This window comes from Agelaius tricolor, unplaced genomic scaffold, assembly GCF_023055355.1.
Source record: "Agelaius tricolor isolate 1412-34295 unplaced genomic scaffold, bAgeTri1.0.p SCAF_1, whole genome shotgun sequence".
Taxonomy (NCBI): domain Eukaryota; kingdom Metazoa; phylum Chordata; class Aves; order Passeriformes; family Icteridae; genus Agelaius; species Agelaius tricolor.
Window position 1 is genome coordinate 11,477,683 of NW_027269261.1, and position 23,292 is coordinate 11,500,974.

Below are 23,292 nucleotides of genomic sequence, written 5' to 3' on the forward strand. Positions count from 1 at the left end.
TTTTTTCGCCTGCTACTGAAACCATCAAAATCTAGCTACTCTTTTCTCAAAGTTATGGTTTGAATTTCTTTGCTGAATTGCAATGGCTCCTTTTAACAACAAACAAGATTGGAAAAAAAAGCCAATTTAGTCTCTCAGCTGACAGCTTTCTGTCATTCTTTGTTGTCAGAAAGGAGGGTAAGAGTAGTTATGATTGCTCCACTTATGTTTCCTGAACAATTCCCTTCTTAACTGCAGACACAAAAAACACGTATCACAGGGTCGGTAGCAGTTTTTATCTTTGCTAAGCTGATGGGTAAATTGTGATAAGTAAAGGGAATTCCAGCAGAAGGGAAGTGTTCCCTGAGCCACAAAAGAGAAATGGGAGCAGAGCAGTGCTGCATAGCCAAGCTTTGAAAAAGAAGCAAAGCTTTCCTCTGCTGTGGACAGAACAGGCAGAGCGTGTACCCTTGCTGCTTCCTCATAATCCCTGTCTAGACCAGAAATTGTTTGACGTAGTTTATATAGAAGATTTTATAAAAAACTTGATTGTAAGATATTTTTATTACTTGAAGTACTAAATAATCTAGAAATTCTGTACTCATGGATCTGTGACAGATCTTCCTGCCATAGCTGGGACCAATGGAGGTAACTAAAGCTTTGTGCAAAGAGGGAGAGGAATTTGGTGTGAGTGTGTTTTGATTTTGGAACTTGCTTCATTTGTTCAATGCAGAGTTTTGAGTGTCTTTATCTTCTAGGCATGACATGTTCTTTGCTCATTTTCAATGGATCTATTCTGTGAATAGAGGAAAGATGAGAATTTTAGTCTGTAGAATAATGCTCAAGCATAAGAAAACAGAATTCAAACTGCAAAGCAGCCTTTGCTGCTTCAGGACTTCTTAGTCCTTAGGCTTTCTGAGAAAATGCAATAATAGATTTATATAGGCAATTTGGTAAATAGCTTCACTCATCTTGAGAGGAGGTGTGAGGTTCAAGTGTTCTTTTTTACTTAGCATTATAATGAAACATGAGATGAATCAGGTCAAGGTGACCCACTCTCTGTACCAGAGCAGGTTTATCATGCTGTCTTGGAACATGGCTAGAAATAATATTATGCAACTTACTGAGAAAATATTCCATACAGTACCTTAGGAAACAAAATCTAACCTTCAATTTGGAGCAGGATGTCCAGGGTGCTTTGTGATCTCAGACATGTTAAAAAAAATCCTTGGTTTCCCAGTAGAAATTTCAACTTTGGAGATTTGAACTGAAAATTCCTACCTCTATGCATTTTACAAGACAGTGGTTTATAACAAAAATGGCTAAAGAACAGCAGTGTCTTCTCCTTTTAAATCATCTGTTTTGTGCTCATGAGAGCCACACTACACAGTCATTTTGAAGCTGTTGTCTAAAGTTTTGTGGTTAGGGCATCACTTTGCTGAGATCAGTTTTCTCAGTGGTAATACCTGACACCTATGGTTTCCTTTTCATCCCATAGCTGGAGGTCTGCAGTCATCTCCACTACACTTGTGATACATTAAATGTATTTGACATCTTTATCCAATAATGAAGCTGAAGGACTTGATAAAGTAAAACATTGATCCAGTGTTCAGTGATGTTTGCACATATAATTAACATTATTACTGTTATTGTTGGTAGGCAACATCCAGGAGCTGGTACTGTAGCTGCTTTTTGTAACTGATCTAAACTGTTTTGATACCTGTAAGAGTGGCTGGGTATGCTCTTAACTTTTCAAATTCAGCTGGAAGAAACATAACAATGCTCTAAATATTACTTTCATATTGTTGTTAGTGTAAATACACTGAAGTTCATATGCACACAGAATGGAAAACTGTTCCTGATTCCTTCCAAACAAATGGCAAATACATAAATACTTGTCATGTTGGTTGACATGAATTTTTATTTTTCATTATATGGAAGGAGTTTTTTTTGAAGAATATGCCTGCTGCAAATGCAAGAGTCCATGATTGAACTGAAGGATGACTCAGCTATAAGTTTTTGATAGTTAAGGTTACAAAAAAAGTCCATCATAGCATCTTGTAATGATGGTTATAAAGGTCACTGTGCTGTTTTTCTCTATTCAGTTCTGATTAGCTTCCTCACATCAGACTTTGGAGTGTGTGGTGCCCTTGTGTTCAGGAGCAATAGTGTGGTTATTACAGGCTGCTCCTGGGATTCTTAGCTGGGTCAGACAGATTAATCCTTCATGAAGATGGGAAAATGTCCCTTTTGGATCCCATGTTTAGATTGCTGATAAAATGGTTCCTCTAAATAATGGAATTACTGTAGTTGTCAAACATTTCCTAACTGCTTTTTGTCAGCTGTTATCAAAAGGCCTGATTTTCATTTTCCTGTTTAGTGTAGGCTTTGTTTTTCCTGAGCCAACTCTCAAAAAGTATTCAACTTCACTCATTAGTGTAAGCTTTCAAGGTTTATAAAATGCTCAAAGAATTATAATTAAAGATTTAGGAGCCTTAATATTAGCACTATGTTTACCTAAACCCGCCAAATATCTAAATATAGGAGTCTACTGTGCTTGCATTACACTTCATTTGCTAGGGAGGGGATTAGTCAAAAAAGCAGATGTAGAATATATTTGTCTGACAGCTGAGATGATACAGAAACTGTCACTTTTTCCACCATCCTTCTGTTCTAAAGGTTTTGATTTTCTTCTTAGAAAAACTTTTGGATTTGTTTTTCTTGACTATTTGACTTGACTGTTTTCTGTGAATTAAGATTACTTGTGCTGAAGAGGTAGGAGGTGTACAGGATAGCAAAGTACAGTTTCAAAGAAAAGTTTTTTAGTAGAATTTCTTGTATACAGGTGCTCAGGAATGTGAGACAACTGAGAAACATCAACAGAAACTTCACCAAAAATAACAAATTCAAAATAATCTGGTATAGATTTTGTTGGCTTTTCCCCTGTAGAAATGAGATGAAAACAAAACCATTTCTCCTCCTCCTTTCCCCCAATACTCTCCTTGTTCTAGCTGTAAGTTCTCTTTGATTTCAGTCTTAGTTTACTCCTTCTCCAGGCCTGCTTTCCTACATCTCTTAGACTTCCCCTTCTAGGGAATTCTTTTAGTGTGTGTTTTTAGATGTGCTGTTTTTCTTCTTTCTGTTTTAAACAAATTTTATTTTGAACTGCTTCTAAGAATAAAATTGATTGAACATCCAAATCCCAATATGTCATTCAAATTGTTTGTTATACCTTTAAAATTCTGTTGGTTCTTGGCACAACTCAAATTCTCCTTTAGGTATTTTAAACTGAGAAGCCCTGACCTTTTTTTCCCTGCATTCAAATAGCATCAAATGAATGGTACTGCAATAAAAATAATATATATATATATATATATCTTATATATATTTCAATGCAAGTACAGAAAAAAAAATCTGAGGAAACATGTTGTCCTGAATTAATGGGATGCTGAAAAAAACTGGTCTGCATTTACTTTATTAGTATTTTGTGGATGATGTTGACTAATTTCAGTAGCCATAAATAATGTGAAAGGAAATGGCTGTCTGGGAATAAGACTTGTGCTAAGACATTTTCCCCCAAACTGAATCCATTTAGTGTTAGTTTTGGCCTTCTGCTTGCCTCCTTATTATTGCTCAGAATTTGGTGTTCAACTAGAATCAATGTGAAAAACTGTTTTCCTGCTCAGTGCTAAATAAAACTAAATAAATCTCCAGTCCTACAAACCTGCATGCATTTAGCATTACTTCTAAAGTTCACAGACATAAAATTTCTGTTGTGCAGGACATTCTCTGTGGTACCCAGAACTGGTTGTCTCAAGCAGATTGTGTTAGTCTTTATCTCCCATATGTTCACATTTGACTTCCAATATCTTTTCCATGCAGAACATATATCTTTATAGCATTTGAGGAACTTCTGCTCACATCTGAGGGTATGTTATTCAAACTGGTCCTGGTGGCTTGGTCAGCTGTGTGTTTGCACAGTAAATCAGTGCCCAGTTGCATTGATTTAACAGTATCTTTGTGTCAGCTCAGTGGGCTCAGTGATTCCAAGGACAAAGCAAGGTACACTTCTACTGAAACTACCAAATGTTTTGGTTATAAACCAGATCTTCCAAGCTGTGCCACCTGTAACAAAGCTGTAGCTGTACCACTACAAGGACAAGGGTCTCAGCAGTGGTGTTGCCTCTATTTTGAGAGCTGCCAAAGGTTATTCTGTTCCTTTATCCCCTTGCCTTGTGGAATATCCGTCAATTCACTTTAAATTCAGAGCGTTGGGGTAGGACTGAATTAGGGAATGTGGGATTAATCACTACCAGACTTGCAGTGCAGAGGAGAGAGATACAACAAGTAGCAGGCAGTTGATGAGCCAGTTGGAGCACATAGAAAAAAGTGTGAGAATTAAAATTTGTGAGGCTGCAATGGGATTGTAAGAGATGTATTGTTGTAGTTCAGTTTGAAGGGGTAAGATTTCCTGATGGATGGAAGGAGCCAGATGGATGTATTATTTCTTTTTGAAGACTTTGTTCTGGGAAACTGAAGGATCTTCCCAGGAAAATCCTTTTGCCATCATTGTCTCTGGCAATAATATCACCAGAAACTGAGGCCTGAACAAACTGTATTTGAGAATCTGAATTCTGTATTTTGAGTTCAGTCCTCTTTCTTGTTATCTGTAACTAGTATGCAATATTTTTGTTTGTGTGGTGGTTAATACACTTTTAAGTAAAATGTTGTTTATTTATTTAAACCTCTTAAAAATAATAGTAGTTTTCAACCAGTATTGTAAAGAATTTTCTTGAATCCTGCATGGTCTAATATTGTGGTCATGTCTATATGCAAAAGATATATATTTTTTTTTTTTCCTCAAACCTTTTGCCTTAGTTGCCAGGATCTGTCACCACCTGGATAATTTATAAATGATTAAGATTTATGTTATAAATGATTGAGATTTATCTGGTTACCTCTATAAACAAGAATACTGTTGTACTGTAGCATGAGTGTCTTCTGGAGGCTTTTCAATATGTATGACAACAAGACAGTTGTCTGATAACATCTTGAAATAAGATCATGTGGGCTATCCTGGATCTCTTCTGTGGGGGTTATTAATTTGTTTGGAGTTTCCCTTAGATCTAGTAATCCATTTAATATAACAGACTTGCTGAAAAGCAGTTTTACAAGTTTTATGACTGAAAATATCCATTTCCTAAGATGAGGAATGTGGCATTTTTAAAGGCTGTCTCTGGTGGCTTGCATTGACATGGTCAAGGTCATACTGCTTGTACCTAACTGTGTTGGAAACAAACTGATAAATGCTGTTTTAATGAAGCCCAAAGAGATGCAATTTAAGCATTTACTTCCTCATGTTAGCTGCACTAGGGAAAGTGATGTAGAAACCTATTTAAGAAAGAAATAGCTGTTTCTCTGAGGCAGTCAGCATTGGTTCTCAGGGAAGTATATATTTTCCTGTGCTCCATGATGACAACTTCTGAAAGTCAAGTGAAATGGAAGGCTGAGGTGTTGGGCTTTGTTTATCCAGCAATGTAAGAGGGCCTCTTGGTACAAAGCTTTGCTGTGACATTGGCAGAAGAGCAAAACCTGCAGTAAGTCCTGTGTCTGAGGTGGGAAATAAGTCCAGAGTGCTGCCAATTCTGCAGGTTAGAGTTTGGGCACCACTGCCAGAGTCACTTTGCTAGCCTAGGGAAGGCATATTGGACAGATCAAAAACTCCTCAGTGCAAGGATTATCTTACTTTTTTTACAGAACCTCACTCTGACTTTGACCTTCTGGTAATGCCAGAAGGTAATCATGGTGGCAAAATAAGTGTTTTGGAGATTAAATATTTTATTTCTGCATGCAGAGCTGGGCCTAGTCTAAAAATAAAAGTGTTCCACTAAAGCTTTGCATAGTGCTTAATACAGAAATTTAAACTTACAAACCCCCTTATGCCTTAGAGATTTATCTAAAGTTCTCTGTTTTCCACACTCATGGACAGGGGTGCAGAAGATCAACATTATAAGGATTAAGGTAAAAAAAATTAGAACTTTCAGGCCTGTCCCAAGTCTCATAAAGCTGCATGTGCATTTTCAAGTACAGAATTTCATTTTCTTCTAAACACTATTTCCCCAAAACCTCTGAGATGCAACTTTGAACAAGAAAGAGGGGGAAAGGGGAGAATGTTTAGAGGAACCCATCCTTTTGCAAGAGGAAGAACAATATGTTTTGTGGTGATGGTTTTTTGGAGTGTCCAAATTGTCTTCATTTTTATATCTTTATTAAAATTGAATTAAATATGACTTAAGTTTGAGGAACGACAAAAGAAAGGAAAAAAGTCAAGAAAAAATGAAATCCCCACTGAAAAAGTCAGCCAAATTTAATTAGATTACTTTAGTATTTCAATACATCTCTGTTCCTCACCCTATTATATGTTGTAAATAATCTGTGATGTTCTAAGGGTTTGAGACATTCTAAAGCTGCCTTAAAACAGCTCTTTCACTTCATCTTCAATGTTTTTTAAACAATTAGCGTCATCAAGTGAGCGCTGGAAAAATCAGTGAAATGTTTACTGTAAATGTAACTAGTTTACTGTAAATGTAACTAGTTTACTGTAAATGTAACTAGAGAACTAAGTTAAATTTACAGTAACTGGTTTACTGTAAATGTAACTAGAGAACTAAGTTACCCAGCTAACTAACCCTAACAAAAAGTTGTGAGTAAAATCTTTTCCTAATTTTAGGCATGTCTAGGTTTGGTGGTGAGTATGACATGTATTATTCCATGACTTCTGGTGCAGTTAGAGGTGATACCAGCATTTCAACATTTATTGAAATGTGTGTGGGCAGATTTATTGAAAAATTCAAATCTAAAAGAAGTCTGGAGTCAGGATTATCTTATTTTTTTATGGAAGGCTAAGGGCTTATGGTCTGTTTTAGAAGTTAATTATGATGTTCATTATTTGTATTAGTTTAAAACTCAAATTTTGCATTGCTTGTGTTTGGCTCTGTGGGAAGTTAAGTCCTGACAAAATGAAGCTCTGAAAGGAGAGGACACGCGGAGGACAACCTGTATCATGAGTGTGCTAACTGGGACTAAACTTTTTATTTGGGACTACATCAGGAACAGTGACTGCTCTGCCAGCAAATGTTCACATTTGGCTTTGTTTCTACGAATTACTTTAGCTGGCATGTCACTACTGTATTTAGCTGTACTGTGTAAGTGTGCATTGAAAAAATCTATTGTGGATCCCTCCAGAGTGGCTCTTTGTGCAAATTAGTGGATTTTTGTTTGCTGGAAGAGACCATTTTTGGAAAGCAGAATAGAGTGCCTAAATGAACAGAAAATGAGGTTTTCCAAAGCAGTGGAAAGCTCTGACACGAGCAGGACATTTTAAGAAGCTCTATTTCTAACATGTTAAAATGTTGAAATAACTAAAAAAATGTAGAGTAAAATACCTCAAAATGATACAATTTTCCCCATTTTTGTTGGCTGTTCATTCATGCTGTAGGTTGTATGCAACTATTTCCCCTGAGGAAAATTCTTATGTTGTAATAATATTTAAAGTTCAGTGAAGATGCATATTTTCAAATAGGATAAACATTATTTGCTGTATTTTTTCACCTTTCTCAAACTTCTTTTTTAATTAACTTATTGTTGATTTTTTGAGGGGTTTTTTTTGGCAGGGGGGGTTGTGGGGTTTTTCTGTCCCTTTTTATTTTTATGGCTGCTGTCTGCCTTCTACTCTGAAACCACTCTGTACTTCTTAGGAAAACTCATGCTTGAATTCTAATGCAAACTTGATACCGTCAGCTCTCTACAGCTGTTCTAATTCCGACATCCTCTGCCTAAAAAAAAAAACCAAATCACAATTTCTGCATTTGTACTGCCTTGTTGGGTATACTGCTTCTTTTTGTTTCACATTAATTTTTAATCATGCTTCTCTTCTCCACACAATCTCTAGCTTGATGATTTGGCTTCTCACGTTTTCTGTTACCATTCTGCTCTCAGATATTTATTTTGGATATGAAAAATATATGCTCTCAGGAAAGATGTGATTCTTAATGGCAGTATTTAGTATCTGTTGCAGTCTGACTCCTGGGAAATGTCTGGCAAACTTTTTCCTAGACACCTGTGGGTTCTGAGTCCTCTCCTGAGTGACTTGGGAGAGCAGCATTGAAGGATAGCGGATTAATAAATCTCACTTTGCCAAGACTAGCAGAGAAGCTGATGTGTTAAAATGTAAGGAACCATTTCAATGTTCAAGGAAAAAAAAACAAAAACAACACAGATAAAATGCTAAGTTTGCTAACATTGCAATGGAGATACCTTTGTAAAGATGTTTGTCAACTACTGTCTTAGTTACTGAAGGTCAGGGGGATTTTGTTCTTGTCAACACAGATACAATTTTGAGAGAAGAGTCACTGACACAGAATTTAAAGAAAAGGGCTATAGTTTTTAGTGAAGGGAGAGAGACTAAATTCTGTGTATTTTGGAGTTGGAAGATGTGTACTTCATCTGGAGAGGCTGTATGAATTAATGTGGAACTTGGGAGGATATATTTCTCAATGCATCCATCTTTCTCTTTTGAAAAGGTCATGTCTTGACATTATGCCTCTTCTGCCATTTATATGCATAGAATGATAACACACTTTGAAATGCTCCTTTGCTAAAGAACATTCTGTACTTTGAGTTATCACATGGCAATTTATAGTGCATTTTTTTTATTCATAAACATGTTTTCAGGCAAGTGATGACAGTGGAGAATGCTTTTTAATATAAGTTTTCTTGATTCTCTAAGTACTATCTGAAAAAAGGACAACTCCAGCAAAGTGTAGGGAGAAATTAGGAGTGCAAGTATGGAAAAATATTTCTTTTTACAGCTGCTATGAGCTGTGATCTATGAAAGGCCCCTGTCAGTCTTTTGTTTATCAAAGTAGCTGTGTATCTTTGATCTCTGCTTCATAATAGTCTTTTAGGTACAGAGGAATGCAAGTCACTGCTGAATACAACAGTGAACCAATTGGGCATTGTTTGGAGGCTCAGGAAGATGGAAAAGATGGTTCCTGATTTTTATGTTTTTGTGCAGTATTGCACCATGCTGACAAGAATCAGTTGGATGCCCACATTTAAAGTCTTTTCCATCACCTGAAGCAATAAATAGAACATGGATGCACGTTGGTTTATATTAAATTGAGATTATGTTTTTAAAAAGCTGCCTACTAAAACTTTAATAAATTTGAATCAACTTTGGTTTAATATTTAAAACACATCTCTTGAAAATATAATGTAGGGAGGAGCAATTGATGAGGGAAAGAAACAAGTCTTGTAAGGTGAAATATTGCACCTTGACAGCTCAGAAGCTTTACTGTCCACAAGCATGTAAGGGTTTGCTAAACTGAGATTTAACGCTAAGCTTCAAGAGCACGTGGTACTCAAGATTTATGTCAACCTCAGTGACCCAACCAGCCAGGCTGTCTTTAATCCTTCTCCATTCCCAGCACTATGAAAATGACTGCTCACTCTTGAATTCACTGGTGGTATTTACAGCTCTGGCCTGAACTGCTACACTGTTCTGTAATTGTTCTGCTTGTGGACAAAGAGCTGTCTGCAAGCATCTTAATTTGTGCTGCCAGTTTCATGGTTTTCTAAATTAAGTGATATGGCTTGGCCTTCAAAGCTTTTGCTAATGATTACAGTTAATTTATCTCATTTTCCCTCCAAATCCTTCAGTAATTTAGCTTTTCCTAAAAGGATGTTTCTTTTTATCAATAATATCCGTTTATTTAATGTCCTCTACTAACTTTGTCCAGTCCTGGAATTGTACTTTAACAGACCTTTGCAATCATTAAAACATTGAATGTGTCAAAAGTGAAAGGGTTCATGTTCTAATGATCTTGGGAATTATAAGTTCCAGCCTGACAGTTTTTTGTCCAGGGTTTTTGGGGCATGACACAAATAAATAAATAGCAGATTTCTGTAGATAATGCAATGAATGCTTTTAAAAATCAACTTATCTGCAAACAAATAAACAAGCAATATGTATTTCAGAGAGAAATGGAGAGAGGGCCTGAAGAAAAACTTAAAATACAAACCACAAATATTTTCTGGGGGGGAGTGAAGCATGGATTTTTTGCATGTTAAATTTCTGCTGTAATAGATGTTTATCATGTTTTAATTTTCTTGATTTCTGCTTCATTTCAGTGAAGTACAGAGATGCTAATTCAGAAGAACAATTTGGCTTCTGTTTAAGACACTGGAGTCCTGCTGTTGTAGATTTACCCTAGGCTTTGCTAGCTTTTAGTCAAACCTGATCAAGGAGTTCAGTATCCAAACAAAACTGTGCAAGCCCTTGAGAGAGGCCAAGTGGTTTTTTGGGGTTGTTTGTTTGGGTTTTGTTTTTTCAGATTTTTTTTTTTTGGTTTGAAGTAGCAAAATGTCTAAGTAAACTATTTAATCAGGTCACAGTTGTACCCCACAGACTTCACTCATTCTCTCACTCTCATCAACTTTTCCATCAAAACATCTGAGAGGTCTGGCCTGGAATTCTGGTGCTCAGCACAAAGCCAAGGCCGTGCTGGGTGTGAAGCACTCACTGCATCTCTTGGGCTCCCTTTGCTGACAGTGACAAACCACTTTTTGTTCTGCTGCCTTGTCCTCATGTTCATAAGTCAGCAGTTGTTACGGTGGTTACTTTACTTCTGATTTTTGCTTACTTCTGGCTCTGCAGCTCTCAAACAATGAGCAGCAGCCCCTGCCTGTTTTCAGTGGGGAAGGTGTGTGTGCCATATGTCTCTCCATGTTCCACTGGCAGGAAAATGAGCTGCTGTGGTAGACTGCAAGTGTGCTGCCATCCTCCTGTTGTCAGACTGGGGTGTCTGTGCTGTGTCCTGTCAGAGCTCTTACCTTGACAGACACAGCTTTTTCTCACTTTTGCATCTGGGGATGATGTTCTGGGAGTGGTTTCCCTGAAAAAGTGTTCTTTGTTAACCAGAAATGCCATTCTTTTAACCCTGAGAGTTCTGCTGCTGTTTTCTCACATACGTATTTTTTATTCATTCATAAATCTTATTCAAATATTTATTGCAAAGCTATTAAATATATATATAATATGTGAAATCCAAACTTTCTGTCCTGAAATCTGCAAGTCAGCAGTTTCTGTTCATGAAGGTGGCATCTGGAGGTGTCATGGAGATTCTGGAAGTTGACTTAGATTCTATAAAGTTGCATTTGGCTTTTTCTGCCCTGCTCCTGAGTGCTTACACAGGTTTTGTTGCTTAGATCCTAGTTCTGACACATTTATGTGTCAGCTTGTTATGTTCTTTGTGCATGCATTTGCTTGAAATTAAGAAGCTCAGCATACCTTCACCCTCCTGCTCTGGAAGGTCTGACTCAAATGGGCTTTGCAGCAGGAGCTGGCTGATCACAGAGCAGTGACAGTCACTTCTTACAAAGCATGGCCGGGAGCTGTGATGGTGTGTTCAGAATGTCAGAGGGAGGGTTTGGTTTTTTGGAAAGATAAAATTTCTATTCTACCTTCTCCTTGGGTGAGTACAGTCAGCACCAGCTTACAGGGAATTCTCTGCCTGTCTGCCTCGCTGGAGTTGTGCTGCTGCATGAAATTGATTTGTTCTGATGATAGAACAGTGCTCTGATATTTAGGCAAGGCTATGGTAATATAACAGTGCTAGGAAAAGCATGACTAATGGCCAAGACCATGAGGACAGAGGTTCTGGACTGCTCCTGTCTTTTGCCTGGTGATGTTCATGTAAGTATTGAGCTTTAATGCTCACACCCTTGTGTTCCCCTCCTGACTGGCTGTAAGTATTTGCATACAGAGACCATTTATCCAAACAATTCCACATGCTGCAATACAATATTAGTATTCAATACAAATAATAACCAGCGTTGAAATTAAATTATCTTCCCATGCCTAGTTGACATAAATATATAAATATACTTCTGCCCACAATACCCAGCTGTGATTGAAAATCCTTTTGCAATTCTATAGTATAAGTGAAGAAAAAGCATTTCCTGTCATTCTTGTGGCCCACATCTTTTTGTTAAGCACAACACAGAGATGTCAGGTATTTATTTCTGTGCAACATAATTTCTATTCGTGTCAGCACTTAGAAGATAGCTCTGCCTTACACTCCTCCTGTTGCAAAGTTTTGGACATTTCAACAGCTGGTATAATCCAGTCAGAATGGTAATCCAGGCTGGTATGATCTAATAAAGTTCTCTCTGAAATAAAAAGTATCTTTAAGATTTGCACATTGACTCTAATTGAGTCAATATAGAAATCAAGTGTTTAAATTGCTGACTAATTTAAGTAAGCATGAAAATTGAGCTTTGTCTACCTTCTACCAACAGGCTAAATAAGGTTAAATACAAAGATTCTTTTCTTTTTTCCTTGAGGATTTGTTTCTGAAATCACTAGGAAGCTAGGTTTTAAACACATTTTTGAAACAAAATCACGATTTACTTTATACAAATTAAACAACTCTGTATATGTATTTTTAATGTTAATTTCTTTTCCCCAGACAACACTAAGCTAAATTTGAAAATAGTTTCAGCTGGCCTGAGATCACTTTAGATGAGTGCATCAACACCTTTGGTCATGCTAAATGAGTGCTTTAACTTCTTTTATTCTTGAATTACTTTTGTTTGTGCTGCTGTGAACTAGAACAAGAATATTAATACTGCATGTCCCCACTTGCCCCTGGTTATTTAATTTTTACTATGGAAGGGTAAGTGTGCCAAGCAGAATCACTGTATTTCTGCCAAGTAAATGGCCCAACAAAGAATTACAATGCCTGGAGTAAATGGGGCCTCAAATTAAATGCAGGAAAAGTGACACAGGCTCAGTAAATCACAATAGAGGGACGGTATAAGAAATGTTCCTCATCTCAGAATTAGATAGACAGGACTAGGGAGTATTGTGATGTCAACAACAGACAGGAAACCCATATTTCAGTGGGAAGATTTTTGAATGATAGGTGAACATGGAAGTTAAGATATCAATGTTCTACGTATATTTTTTACCTATCTTTATGTACCTTGAAACTGCGTGATCTCTTTGCTTCAAGCTCCAGTTGTGTAATGGTTCCTCCTAGTAGGTTTTTCAACTCTCCTTTATTCACTGTGGGCAATTCAGGTTCATCTGAAGTATGAAACAGTTGCAGTTTGTGCTTAGTCCTCCTAAGAAAAAGCATTCAGAGCCTGTAACTTACAACCCTCCAAAAAACCTCTAGGACAAAATAAACTTCTCAAGCTGGTTTGGTCTTTTCCTTTCTGACCACTGTTTCTGGAGCCAAGGAAGGAGGATCAGCTGCAGCATTTGTAAATGATCACCATTCCAACATTTTTATTTTCTGTAGTCTGAAGTGTAGGAATCTTGTATGTCAGGCACATCAGGATTGTGCCAATTGAAATTGGTCTGATGTCTTTTCTGTTATGTGGTGTTTTAGTTAATGTGAGCAAGAGCATCAGCCTTTTGACTGGTATTGATAGAGAATTAGGGTCATTTTCCTGAAAGAACAATGTATTTTTAACAGCTTTAGCCTTGTCTGTTGAAAGGTGTTAAAGGGTGAAAGAATGCTATAGGGGAAAAAGAAAGTAAATTTATGGATGATAGGTTCCTTATATTGAAATAATGACACTGAATTTCTGTTTCAATCTTGATCAGAGAGGTTTTAAGCTAATTTTTCTTTTTCTCTTATGCTCATTTTCTCTTTCTCACCCTATAAAATAAATACTGAGGAAGGTTTTCAGAGAGTTAAAATGAATTTCTTTCTTTTTGCCTGTTTTTGGTAGATTTTTTTTAAGCTGTAAGAGGCTTCTTTCAGGCTTCTACTTTTAAATGTTGAATACTCAAATACATACAAAGCAAATCTGGGGGTTTGTCAGACTTCCCAGGATCAAAGCAGCTTTTTTTTCCCCAAATATTAAATTATAATTCATTCCTGTGAATGTCACAAGAACAATGACAGAATGCTAGCAGATTCCCATGGAGTTCATGTCAACATTTTAGAGTATTGTTTATTTATTGCCTTTTTATATTGACACTTTTGAATGGACAAAACAGCACAAGTACATATTTTTCCGTAAGCATTATCCTGTGCTCTGTGTGTTCCTACTGTTTATGCAGAAAATGCTTACCATTTTCTGCTGAAACCTTTTGATTCTAAATGTTTGAAAGCTAGAGGGATGTTGAGATATCACTGAAGTTGTGCTAGAGGTAATTCCTGCAGTGGTTTTATGGTCACTTCTTGGCTGGACCACTTCACCTGAAATTCATATCAGATGCCTTAAATGTCATGTAGCTTAAGGGAAGAATGAAGTAATTCATGATACATCTGAGTATTGTATTTTTCAATTAAAAAACTTTGACTAAAACTGTCAGAATGAAAGTTTTTTGAGGTTTCTTATCAAGGTATCAGTTAAAGTATCACCAAACTTGAAATATGGTAATTCTGCTCTGCATAGCAAATAAAAGCAATTTTTTGTTCCCAACAGACCAACTTGAAATACAGAGTCTGTGATTTTAAACACACTTTATAAATTATAAAACTAAACAAAAAAAGAAAAATTAAGTAATTTTACAAGGAAACCACTATTTAGGAAAGTGTAGTTTTAGAATGAGGAGTGTATACAAATTAGTAGATTTATTAAAATTCTTAAGTTACCTGTATGGAATTAAAATATGCTCTGTTGTAGGGAAGCCCATTTACAGAGAAAACTGTTTAAAAGAAAATAGAAATTCTCAAGTTGTGGAGCCTTCAGAACATGGGGGCAATGGCTTGTGTCTTCTTTCTTTGACATCAATATGTTGTATATCATACTGAGGATGAAAGAAAAAGGAAGAAAAAAAAATTATAATTTCAAGTGAAATTACCAGACTTGTTTTGAAAAATACATAAACGTAAAATACATAAGTATAGGTCTGCACTCAGTGCTGTGGTTTTTTCTAACTGAAATTAAGATTTTAGCTCATTCTGTCCTTCAGTAAGAGCAGTAGTCATTTTAGTACCTATGGGGTTTTTTTTCACTTTTTGGAGAAAATTACTCTTTCTATGGTATCCCAGGTTTCCTGATTTGAGAAATATGAGCGCTCTTAATAAAGTATGTTTTATTTTTCTTATTTCATTTGACCTGTTATAGATACTTCACAAAGTCTTAGAGCTCCCGTGAAAGCAATACTAATCCTTTGCTTAAAGAAGTAGGAAAAGGAATGAAGATGTCTTTGAACCTTGCCTTCCTCCCCAGAAATATGTAAATTCATATAGTGAAATGATGGCCTTTTGAAATTTTCTTTCTAGTCTATGCAACACTCTTCATGAAAAGTAAGATTAGAGATAGCAAAATCTACTTAATGAATGCTCTGTTACTCATTGTAAACCAAAAGGAAATAGGCAAGTATTTAAGTTCATACTGCACAGATGCTACTATTCCTTCTATCATAATCTATTACTGGTTTATAGAGGAATTCCTGTATCTCAAGGCACAGAATTTAATCTATTTTGCTTGAAGTCTAGTGTCATTATTCAAGATACTGGATAGAGCAGATTGCTTTGAAAGGTGGCACGGGATTGAATTGCAAAAATGAAATGCACACAGCTACCTGGGCTCTGTGTATTATAACAGATGGATTCCTTAATTATTAATTTTCTGATTAAGTAGCTTGGACTATAGAGCAGGTATGGCTCCAGGGTAGTTATAGTTAAAATGTATAAAAGTGATTGTGTTTTTAGACTCACGTAATTCCATAGTTAATAGAGTGAAATCTCAGGCTGATTTATGCAGCTTTTAAGATAGAGTTATAGTATGAAGAATTCCCAACTTCTGCAATTATATTGATTTGACAGGAATAGCTGTTGTACTGCATTGGAGTATCTCAAAGTGAAACATTTTGTAAAATGTTAAAAAAACAAAAAGAAATTGCACATTTTTTAATCAGAAGGAAATGAGTGTATATTCTGCTTCATTTGTGTATTGAATGACAAGTTCAGTAGCATTAAATATACAGTGGGCTAGAAATGAAGATCATATCTGAATATTTTAATAACATTTGTACCAACAACTAATGAAGAAGAAATGTAATACTAAAGTGCAAATAGGAATTCCAATTAAAATGATTTGGTTCAGTGAAAATTTACTGTCTCTCACAAGGTAACTCTAGACTTAACATGAGAAGAGAGGGGCTTCTCTCATATCCTGCTTTAATTCCATTCTTGGAATTAAAGTTTCTTGTAGCATAAAGAGTTTCCTCAGTTGGAGAGGAGAAGGGAAAATCTTTATCAGCAGACAGCAAAATAATAAGTTTTAGGTGATTTTTTTTTCCTTTTCAAACTTTTAACCTTTAACAGTAATTTGCTCTAAAGGTGGCTGCAATTTCACTGGATGTCTCTCTAGAAGAGGAGGAAAGATGCAGCTATCTAATCAATGGATTGTTTCTTTATTTCAGGGAAAGCAAGTAGAGATCTCATGTTTTAAAGATGTTGCTCTTCATCGATCATAAATTCGTGAAGAGTTCATTTGCAAGCGTGTCCTGAAGGATTAACAGAGTTCAGGTTCTTACAGAGAATCAGGAATGGCAGCTCTTTTCCATGAGTGACACTTTTGTCAATAGTGCCTTCCCCAGGTGGCCACGTGGCTGCTCTTAGATATGCTGATGGTAATGGTGTAAGCTGGATGTTCTGTTCACACAGGTAGAGCTTATTCTCCTTTGTGAGACTTCATTCCCTAGGTAGAAATATCTGTGCTGTTATGGGTCCATCCAATGCTGCAAACGGGATGCACAAGGGACTAGGAGGGATTAAGCTGCCAAAGGTCTTGTATGCTGTGCATGAAGTCTAATATTTGGCACATAAACCCTTCCTGTGTCACTAATTGCTTTCTGTAAAAGTAAGTTTATTGAGGATGGAAAGGGTAGACATCAAGGGTCTACCAACAGCCAAATTTGCCCTTGTTTACCTTTTAAATTCAATCTGTGTAGAGAATGCTTAAATAAATATATACATGACAATGTTAAAAGGCCATTTAATGTGTTGAAAGGCAATAAGAATCTCACCTTAGAAACTAAATATAGAATTTCCTAACTCAGAGGTATTTTCCCTGCTCTCTGGGTTTTGGGGCGATCCTGTTCCATATAATGCTTGCAGGAGGAAAGAGGGGAGGAACTTGAGGAAGAATAAGGCACAGGGAAGCAATTCAGCATTGTTACTTCACTCTGTGGTCTTGGCTTTTCCTTCCTGAATCCTTGCTACAGAAATAGTAGATTATGGGCATTGCTGCTACAAGCTGCTGATCTTCTAAGCTGTGACATGTAATCAGGCCTGTGGAACATTGATTCCCTTACTAGTTTAGCAGTCTGCCAAATTGGAAATGATTAATGCTTTATAGCTGGCTAGATATGCACTGCAGACACGGGAATTCCCCGCTTCCAGGGTTTTCTCTGATGAATTTATAAAGCTTTTTCCAAGATAAATGGTAGAGCTATGATAAAAAACCCCAAACATAAACATAGACCAGAGTAGAAAGTCAGTTTTAACAGAGGAGGTTTACAATTTGTGAACTTAATATTTAGTTTTTACATAAAGAATAAATTGTAGGTGTTTAAGACTATGTATTACTGACATATAAATTGCAAGAAAAGCATTTTGAATAGTCCAAATGAACAATAAATTTACAATTCAATGCTGCAGCCTTTTGATACAAACACCAGTCCTCCCAACTTTGATTATGCCTCTTCATATTTAGATCATGATCATAGAGTTAGTTTTATGGAAACTCTGTTATTTCTGTATGATTATTAGTGAAATAAATAATCATTATTTATGATTATTAGCAAGTTGTGTGTGTAATAGTCCAACAAATTTATTAAAATACAGGTTGCTTTATGTGTAAGTCTGAAATACATGTGCTTTACAGAAAATCTTGAAGTTGTTACTGGTACTGTGCAGTATGACTTAAAGTGATGAATACTTGGCTGAGGGAGTGAATGTCTTCAAACTGATCACATTTCACTTCTGCAAGAATTGAGGCTTTGATGCAGTTTATTTGTTGGTACTACTTCTGCAGGCTGCTGTCTACCAAAGATGATACTAGAAAAACATTGGTTATAAAGCACACAATCATATGTGTGTCTGGGTTTTAATAGGAAGTGGACAGAGCTACATCATTCCAAATGGATGAAAAAGAATGATCTCTCAAGACTAGGTACATGTTCTCTAAGAATCAGTTGTTCACTTTCCATTGTGTTGGTTTATTGAGGATGGAACTGCTCCAAATCTATCTGTTAATTGCTTTTTATTTTTTGTGTCTGGCTATTTGTTGTAATGGATTGTTGTAAATGATTCTTTCTCATCTCAACACAGATGAGAAACATTAGCAACAGAATTTTGTTCCTGTTCTGTATGGTGATTATTTTTTGTAATTCCACAGATGTATTTAGTGTAGTGAAAAAGCAAGTGCACAAACCCGGACTTTGCTGCAGACTGGAAAACTGCTTGTTCCATTTTAGTTCATTGCCCAGCACTTTTTTTCACAGGAGTATGGTACTATAAAATGAAATGTTTCTATGTCTGTTAGTGCTTGTACAATGGCTTTCAGTTTAAATGTGAAATAGGCTCCTGGATATAGTTTATCTCCCATGAAAAACAAAAACACTAACAAAAAAAACTGAACCCTAAAACTTTTCTTAAGGAAACAGTCTATTCATTTGATCTTTGGGATGCAGACCCTTGCAGCATTTGGTACACTTTAGCATTGAGTAGTTTTTGCTTTTTCCTGCTTTCATTGTGTTGAGTCACATGCAGGAATCTGGAAGACATGAGAAAGTCTGAATTGGAGGAGGTTGGGTTTTTGAAGAGGGTTTCTGTTCCATTTTCTAGAAAGCAGGACAGCTTTCACACTTAGACTGGTTGATTTACATTGCCAGTGTGAGAATCCAGTACTAGCAGGAGCAAATCCTTGGCAAGAAAATTTGGTTGCTGGCTGGTAGACTAAGATTTAGCAGAGGATGGGCAGAGCTTCTGTGGAATATATGCCCAGGAATTAATTGATATCAATAAAAGTTGTAGCCTGATATATCATTCATGTACCTCCCATTAGAATCAATTACATTATTTACTTTATTTCTGTAATGCATCACTTGATCTTAATTGAAGTTGGCCCTGGCACCACTCTAAAAATGGAGATGCTTCCATTATTTCCACAGGGCAAAACCAAAGCTTCCTTCAGCACATCATACTCAAAGATCATCTCAATGATTAAGAAGGAGGAGCATTTTCTCCTTTTATGTAAATGAACAAGGTGTTTAAGGAGACATTATGCTCATGAGGAATCTGGAACATACCTATCTGAAAACTGTTCTTGAAATTTCCAAATAGAAGTGTCAAACTGGTTTGCAGAGTGTTGGATAGACCCCATTTCCTGACCTGTGGCTTCTTAACTCTTGATTCTTTACAGCTTCTTCTCTCCTGACACCTACAGTGTATCATATGCAGGGATAATTCCACATTGAAAAATGCTATCAAATCCTTGGATGGCTGAAGCCACATATTTTATGAAGCTGTGGATTATCTTGGTACTGGCAGAAAAATGCACAGGGCTTGAGTAGGCAACAGTGATTTATTCAGCTAACACTAAGCAAGTGCATTGACTTCTGTAGCTACCTTGACCCCTTTATATCCATATAAAAATGAAGTGGAATCTTGACACTCATAGTCTTGAAGATTGTCCCTATTCTGTAATCTCCGATTAATCTAAACTGTCACAGTCTTCAAGGAATGCTCCTAATCTAACGTGGCTTCCTGTATAAAATAGGTCATTGGGTTTAGCTGAACTAATTTCTCTCAAATACTGTAGCAATTGTACTATTTTCATCGTCCCACATTTATATATATATAGTAATATAGAACCTACCACATTTCACAGGAAATGTTTCGTGTAGTGAAATGGTCTCCCTTTTGTAAATATGTGTCTTCTTACCTGAATTGATCTATTTTCATTTTATTTTTCTTTGTGTGTGGGCCCTGCGGTACCTACCTTCTTTCACTGCTGTGTTAAGGTACTTTTGTGCTGTGACAGTTTTCTACTTCATTGTTAACTCAATCATTTTGAATCCTTTGTGTTTTTTCTGTGGACTATGTTTTCCAGTTTTTGGTCACTGCTTCTCTATATCTTCTCTAACTTTTCTCATCCTTCATTGTCATGATTTTTTTTCAAGTTAATATCCTTCTTCTGTGCAGATTCCACTTCCAAATGTTAATGTTTAGCTAATAATCCACTAGGAGCATACCAGATTTTTCCAGAGGTATTAAGACTATTCAGGTTCCTTTTAACTTAGATGTATTCTGAATAGAAATTGAAGCCTTTTGTGTTTCCTGAAGAGTGACCTGGTAAACACCAATATAAAAAAAAGTAGAATCTGAGTACTTTTTGCTGATTTTAACTACTGACTTTGAAGTATGCACATTCAAAGTTCAGCTGTTTCATCTTTGTGGTTTTTTCCTGTGTCTCCTAGGTCAATTAATACACAGATTTTCATCTAATTATCCCTGATTTCCAGGCTGATGTAATTGCCAGTAACTTCTGCTGACCTTAGTAGGAGTTATATCAAGGCTTTACTGTGGAAAATCTATCTCATTGTCTTTCGTCTAATTGTGGTCAGACTGACTGAATGGCATATTTATTTATAATGATTTTATGGCACTTTATCTTTCATGCTAGAAGGAGTAAATAAATTAATATACATTAATATTATGAAAATATATGAGAACGTGTTTTACTTGCTTTCTGAAATCAAGTCCTGTGGGGTTTGTCATGCGGTGCTTAAAGTAGCCAAGAAGTAAAGGAAATGTTGCTTAAAAGAGAACTTGACCTATACATTCACTGTCCCAGTAAAAGTGAGAAAAATATCAATGAAAAACCTGTGCTGTACATACAGAAAATGTCCAGAAAGAGCAAGTTAGTTCCTAAGAATATGTGAACTATGTCGAATTCATTAGTGGGTTCAGATGAACTTAATGAGGTAGTTTTTTAATAGATCAGTATGGATTACTGTAACATAATTTGTATAGGAGAAATGGAAGAAGTAAATGGGTTGCCATAATATTTAAAAACACTTACTGTGCTAGGAAACTGTGAATGATTTTCCTGTGAAGAAATATAAACAAAGCAAAACAAACATTAGGCATATTTCAAGTGGTGCTGAAGAAATTCTGTCTCTTCTCAAGATACTCCATATAAAAGGATACTCATGGGAGTTTTTTAACTACCTGCATCTCTGTTGAGTAGCACTTTCAACAAATTAGCAAGGATAATCATAAATTACAGAGTAGTCACACTTGATAAATGGAAAGTAGGGGATCCCAAAAGAGACATCCTGAGTCCATTTCTTGCTGACACGGAATGAAAATGGGGAAAACTGGAGGACTATATCATTAGTGACCAAAAAGTCCATTCATATCAGAAAGAAATGCAATTTACTGATTAATTTAAGGCTGTAATTTCAGGAGGAACAGAAAATAACCACTGTGAAAAAATAGTTTCAAAATCTAGGACCTTCAGTGTATTTTGCTAGAATGATTAAGAACACAGTGTGTTTTTCTTCAGGTTTAAATAAGGGGTTTGATTTAGAAGGAATCAAACTTTTGGAATTCTTCAGTTGTGCTGAAAGGTTGTTATATGAAAGGCCAATATTTATAGCAGCCTTAATGGGGAAGATGAAATTAAGAATTAGATCATGTGTCAAGAATTGTAAGTCTCCAAAACCCACTGTGGTTATAAGTACTTGAAAGGTGAAGTCAAACATGACAGTTATGAATGGGGGAGGAACACAAATATGAATTCTTCACAGCAGCTTTTACAGGGATGATTAGTAAAAGCTTCAGAAGTCTATGTAAAGAAATAATTACCTGAATGAAGGGGATAGGGAGTACTGGAGTACTGTGACCAGTTCTGGTCTGCAGAATTAAAAAAATAGGCAGGAAGACTGGAGATGATTAGTAAAATCTTCAGAAGTCTATGTAAAGAAATATTTACCTGAATGAAGGGGATAGGGCTATCCTGGAGTACTGTGCCCAGTTCTGGTCTGCAGAATTAAAAAAATAGGCAGGAAGACTGGAGAGGGTCCCAAGAAGTGCCACAAAAATGAGCAGAAGTGCTGAATGATTTACCCCAAGAGGAAAGATTGATGCTGTGTAGGGTCTTTGCTCTCTTTGAAAGAGAAGGCTTGGGGGAACCTCATCCCAGTGTTGCAGTACTTTAAGGGCAGCTACAAATAGGACAGAGGCTCTTTCTTCACAGGGACCAACATGGAGAAGACAAGGAGCAATGGGTGCACATTGTACCACAATAGATTTTATATTGATATAAACAATAAACTTGGTAACATGAGATTAGTCACTGGAATAACCTCCCCAGGAACAGAGTCCCCACTGCTGGTAACTTTCATGATGCCATTGGGCAGGGTGCTAGGTAATCCTAGGCCCCCTCTCCCACCAGCAGATTAAGGATCCTTCCAACCTAGACCTTGAATGGAAAGCAGATTGGAGAAAGTCTAGGAGAAAATGTTGATGATTGCAAAGAGGTTTACATTTCAACAGTATCATTATAGACCATAGTCTCTGATGTGTGAAAGGTGCAGGATGTTTGGCTGATTTTGGGCATCTAATGCAGTTAAGAGGCACTAGAGAAGAAAGGAGAGAGAGGAAAATAAAGATAATTTTCCTTTCCTAAAATATCTGTTCTGAAGCATTTGAAATGCAAATGGAAAGATTAACATCCAAGGTATTTTGATTATATGTTGCTTTTTGTTAATACAGTGTGTTAATAATAATTTGTGTCTAGGAGCAGGTATCCAAAATTTATAGATGAAGGTTGGGCTTTTCCCCCCGTAAAAGACCTAATTGTTTGTGTTCCTTACATGGATCCATAAATCTTTTTTGGTGATGTAACAGCAGTGAACATTTTCTCACAGAAAACTGTGTGATGAGGAAAGGAGTTTTCTGGGCTGTTTTTGTCTGGCAACAGCAAGTATTAATTCTGTGACAGTTATTTGGAATGTGTAAGGCAATACAGCACTCTGAGGAAGGCCAACAGCATTCAGGCACAGACACTGATATGCTGAGGGAAAAGGTCTGTTTTTTTCCTGAGCAATAACTATAAATATTTGAAGACTGTAAATGCAAAAGTGCAGAAGCACAAGGGGGGGTAATGCGATGGGATTACTAAAGTGAAAATTTAGATTGGATGGATATTAGGAAAAAATGATTGACAGTGAGAATAGATTATGGAGTAGAGCACTTTCCCAAAGGTGTT

The 23,292-nt window shown here is 36.4% G+C and overlaps 1 protein-coding gene across 29 annotated transcripts in view; it reads left to right on the forward strand.

The window, feature by feature from the left end:
* Nucleotides 1-23,292, forward strand: part of NRXN1 (neurexin 1) — a 679,845-nt gene that overhangs the window by 234,894 nt on the left and 421,659 nt on the right. The window lies entirely within an intron of this gene.